At 41.0% G+C, this 5,462-nt stretch overlaps 1 pseudogene; it reads right to left on the bottom strand.

The window, feature by feature from the left end:
- Positions 1 to 2,754: 2,754 nt before the first annotated feature.
- On the bottom strand, positions 2,755 to 4,813 carry LOC131807665 (heat shock cognate 71 kDa protein-like; annotated as a pseudogene).
- Positions 4,814 to 5,462: the final 649 nt, after the last annotated feature.

Here is a 5,462-nt window from a genome sequence, read left to right as displayed (position 1 = left end):
AGAATAACAAGAGCACTTTCCCACTACCCAGACTCTAACATCCAGACTTTAGTCTTTGGTCTGTTCTCCACAAAAGGAACCACGAATTCTAGCAGGGTAGCTAATTCTACATCTGTGTCAGGGAAAAATCAGGATGAATCTGGGAAATTTCAGTGGGCCCAAAAGAAGAGGCAATGTCAGAAGAACCAAAGAAACAACTTGAAGGGATAGCCCTTGGCCTTGAATCTAAGTACAGCTATGGTGAATCGGAGCCAGTTTTGTCCCTAAAAACAAGAGATTCCTAATCATACTCTGAAAAGTTAGCAAAGATAACACAGGCAGGTAGTTGTAACACAAAAATAAGATGAATATAATAAAATGATCTTAATTATTGTATGGATTTTAATCAGTAGATGATGTTAAAATGTGCGTGTTTTTTTTCTTTCTTTTATTACTTCTCAATGTGCTTCCAAAGAATGGATATGTACTTGCAAGAAGGGATAAACACACAGAACTATAGTCAAGGCCAAAAATCTGAGAAAGAGTAAGCACTGCTATGGCACACAAGAGGACTAACTAACGTGACCTCCTGGAGGCAGGGCCCAATGGTCCCAAATGATGAATCCCATCAAGGTCCTCAGGAGGTGAACAAATTATGCAGACTCAATTCTCCCACCAGGAAATGAAACCCCTCTATGGCCCTACTAATTACAATATAATACAGAGGAGAAACAGTAAAGTTTTTAATAATAAGCTTTTAATAATCTGTAGACTACAGATAGCAATACATCCAAAAGACTGGATTTTAGACTGTGTAACACGGGTCCAGTGATATTTTTTAAAGTACTTTCTGACCATGTGTTAGCTTCTTGTGGCTGCTGTAACAAACTTACCATCAACTCCATGTGAAACAGCAAACATTGGTTCCGTATACTTCTCTGGGCAACCTGAAACCCAGGGGTTCCTAGGGCCATGTGCCCACTGAAGGCTCTAGGGAAGATTCCAAAATCTGCTTCTGGTGGCTCCAGCTGCTCTGTGGCTGCATCATTCTGCTCTCTGTCTCTGTGGTCACATTACGTTCTTGTCTTCCTTTTTTCAGCAATTGGAGTCTTGCTTACAAGAACGCTTGTGGCAGCATTTAGGACCCATCCTAGTAATCCAGGATGATCTGCACATATGAGGATCCTTAACTTAATCACATCTGCATAGACTTTTAATATTTTTTTTAAATTTTTAATAAACATATAATGTATTATTAGCCCCAGGGGTACAGTTCTGTGAATTGCCAGGTTTACACACTTCATAGCACTCACATAGCACATACCCTCCCCAAAGTCCATAACCCCACCACCCTCTCCTAACCCCCCTCCCCCCCAGCAACCCTCAGTTTGTTTTGTGAGATTTAGAGTCTCTTATGTTTTGTCTCCCGCCTGATCCCATCTTGTTTCATTCAATCTTTTTCTACCCCCAAAACCCCATGTTGCATCTCCACTTCCTCATATCAAGGAGATCATATGATAGTTGTCTTTCTCCAATTGACTTATTTTGATAACAATAATACCCTCTAGTTCCATCCACGTCGTGGCAAATGGCAAGATTTCATTTCTTTTGATGGCTGCTTAGTATTCCATTGTATTATATATACCACCTCTTCTTTATCCATTCATCTGTTGATGGACATTTAGGTTCTTTCCATAGTTTGGCTGTTGTGGACATTGCTCCTATAAATGCACCCACGTGCATTTGGGTGCACATGCCCCTTTGGATCACTACATTTGTATCGTTAGGGTAAATACCCAGTAGTGCGATGGCTGGGTCATAGGGTAACTCTATTTTCAACTTTTTGAGGAACTTCCATGCCATTTTCCAGAGTGGCTGCACCAGCTTGCATTCCCACCAACAGTGTAGGAGGGTTCCCCTTTCTCTGCATCCTCGCCAGCATCTGTCATTTCCTGACTTGTTAATTTTAGCCATTCTGACTGGTGTGAGGTGATATCTCATTGTGGTTTTGATTTGTCTTTCCCTGATGCCGAGTGATACGGAGCACTTTTTCATGTGTCTGTTGGCCATCTGGATGTCTTCTTTGCAGAAATGTCTGTTCATGTCTTCTGCCCATTTCTTGATTGGATTATTTGTTCTTTGGGTGTTGAGTTTGCTAAGCTCTTTATAGATTTTGGATACTAGCCCTTTATCTGATATGTCATTTGCAAATATCTTCTATTCTATCCGTTGTCTTTTGGTTTTGTTGCCTGTTTCCTTTGCTCTGCAAAAGCTTTTTGATCTTGATGAAATCACAATAGTTCATTTTTTCTCTTGCTTCCCTTGCCATTGGCGATGTTCCTAGGAAGAAGTTGCTGTGGCTAAGGTCAAAGAGGTTGCTGCCTGTGTTCTCCTCAAGGATTTTGATGGATTCCTTTCTCACATTGAGGTCCTTCATCCATTTTGAGTCTATTTTTGTGTGTGGTGTGAGGAAATGGTCCAATTTTATTTTTCTGCATGTGGCTGTCCAATTTTCTCAACACCATTTGTTAAAGAGGATGTCTTTTTTCCATTGGACATTCTTTCTTGCTTTGTCAAAGATTAGTTGACCATATAGTTGAGGGTCTATTTCTGAGCTCTCTCTCTCTCTCTCTATTTTTTTTTTTTGCCAATTTTAAATACAGTTTTATTTAAGACATTGCATTTTAACAATACAGTGCTTATAAAGTGCAATGTTTATTTCCTTTCCCTGTGCACATATTCCATAGTCAAGTATCAAGAATGCCCAGGTTTTTTTTTTTTTTTTTTTGCTATAACAGCTCAACATTACAACTGCCATGGAATTTGCTACAAATTTGGGGACTTTGAATATTGTATGTGGAACAATGCTCTACCTATTTATTCTCAGGTTGGTTTAGTCAACCTCTTCAGTGGTGGGCCCAGAGGAGGCACGACCAGAGGGAGGAACTCCACCACCAGGAAAGCCTCCAGGCATTCCTCCTGGCATACCCCCTGCACCCTGGTACAGCTTGGTGATGATGGGGTTGCAGACTTTCTCCAACTCTTTCTGCTGGTGTTCAGATTCTTCCTTCTCTGCAGTCTGGTTCTTATCAAGCCAGTTAATGGTTTCATTGCACTTGTCAAGAATCTTCTGTTTGTCTTCATCATTTATCTTGCCCTGAAGTTTTTCATCTTCAACAGTTGCTTTCATGTTGAATGCATAAGACTCAATTGAATTCTTGGAAGACGACTTGTCCCGCTGTTTCTCATCTTCAGCTTTGTACTTCTCAGCTTCCTGGACCATGTGCTCAATATCTTCTTTGCTCAAGCAGCCCTTGTCATTAGTGATGGTAATATTGTTCTCTTTTCCTGTGCTCTTATCCACGACAGAGACATTGGGGATACCCTTAGCATCAATATAAAAAGTGACCTCAATCTGAGGAACGTCACGAGGAGCAGGAGGTATGCCTGTGAGTTCAAACTTTCCAAGTAGGTTGTTGTTCTTGGTCATGGCATGCTCACCTTCATACACCTGAATAAGCACACCAGGCTGGTTGTCGGAAAAGGTAGTGAAGGTCTGTATCTATTTCGTAGGAATGGTAGTATTATGCTTGATGAGAACAGTCATGACTCCTCTAGTAGTTTCAATGCCAAGAGAAAGTGCAGTGACATCCAACAGCAGCAAATCTTGAACATTTTCAGATTTGTCTCCAGAAAGGATGGCTGCCTAGACAGCTGCACCATAAGCAACAGCCTCATCAGGGTTGATGCTCTTATTCAGTTCCTTTCCATTGAAGAAATCTTGGAGAAGTTTCTCAGTCTTGGGGATATGGGTAGAACCAACCACCAGGATAATATCATGGATCTGAGACTTGTCTAACTTGACATCCCATAGGGCCTTCTCTACAGGGTCCAGGGTGCCATGGAACAGGTCAGCATTTAATTCTTCAAGCTGGGCATGAGTGATAGAGGTATAGAAGTCGATTCCTTCATACAGAAAATCAATCTCAATACCGGCCTGGGTGCTGGAAGAAAGTGTATGCTTAGCACGTTCACAAGCAGTACAGAGGTGACGAACTGCCCTCTTGTTTTCACTGATATCTTTCTTATGTTTACACTTGAACTCTGCAATAAAATGGTTGACCATTCGGTTGTCAAAGTCTTCTCCACCTAAGTGGGTGTCTCCAGCTGTGGACTTAACCTCAAAGATCCCATCCTCAATAGTAAGGATTGACATATCAAAAGTGCCACCTCCTAAGTCAAAGATCAGCACATTCTTTTCAGCTCCAACTTTTTTATCTAAGCCATAAGCAATAGCAGCAGCAGTTGGCTCATTGATGATTCAAAGTACATTGAGACCAGCAATAGTTCCAGCATCTTTCGTAGCCTGATGCTGAGAATCATTGAAGTACGCAGGTTCTGTGACAACTGCATTGGTAACCGTTTTCCCAAGATATGCCTCGGCGATTTCCTTCATTTTCATCAAAACCATAGAAGACACCTCCTCTGGATAAAAGCTTTTTGTCTCTCCCTTGTATTCTACTTGGACCTTGGGCCTTCCAGCATCATTCACCACCATGCAAGGCGAATGCTTCATATCAGACTGGACAATAGCATCATCAAATCTCCATCCAATCAGGCATTTGGCATCAAAAACTGTGTTGGTAGGGTTCATAGCAACTTGGTTCTTTGCAGCATCACCAATCAATCGTTCGATGTCCATGAAGGTGACATAACTTGGGGTGGTCTGGTTTCCCTGATCATTGGCAATTATTTCCACTTTCCCATGCTGGAAGACACCTACGCAGGAGTAGGTGGTGCCAAGATCAATGCCAACTGCAGGTCCCTTAGACATGGTTGCTTCTCTGTGGGCCTGGCTCAGAGTGAGAAGAACACAGCAATCCAAAGATGTAGCCCTGCATTCAATGAAACCCGGCTCTCTATTCTGTCCCATTGATCTATGTGTCTGTTTTTGTACCAGTACCATAATGTCTTGATGATGACAGCTTTGTAATAGAGCTTGAAGTCTGGAATTGTGATGGCACCAACTTTGGCTTTCTTTTTCAATATTCCTTTGGCTATTTGAGGTCTTTTCTGGTTCCATATAGATTTTAGGATTGTTTGTTCTATTTCTTTGAAAAAATTGGATGGGATTTTGATAGGGCTTGCATTAAATGTATAGATTGCTTTAGGTAGCATAGCCATTTTCACATTTGTTCTTCCAATCCATGAGCATGGAACATTTTTCTATTTCTTTGGAAAAACTCTCAGTTTTTCTCCATTGAGAATGATATTTGCAGTGGGTTTTTCATAGATTGCTTTGATAATATTGAGGTATGTGCCCTCTATCTCTACACTTTGAAGAGTTTTGATCAGGAAGGGATGCTGTACTTTGTTCTTTTCTTTTATTAATGTGTCAATTTTTCTCATGAGTACTTTACAGTTTTCTGAGTACAGACTCTTTGCCTTTTTGGTTAGGTTTATTCCTAGGTATCTTATAGTTT

This window comes from Mustela lutreola, chromosome 9, assembly GCF_030435805.1.
Source record: "Mustela lutreola isolate mMusLut2 chromosome 9, mMusLut2.pri, whole genome shotgun sequence".
In the NCBI taxonomy this organism is placed as follows: Eukaryota; Metazoa; Chordata; class Mammalia; order Carnivora; family Mustelidae; genus Mustela; species Mustela lutreola.
The sequence above is the reverse complement of the archived record's forward strand: the minus strand, read 5'-3'. Positions and strand labels throughout refer to the sequence as shown.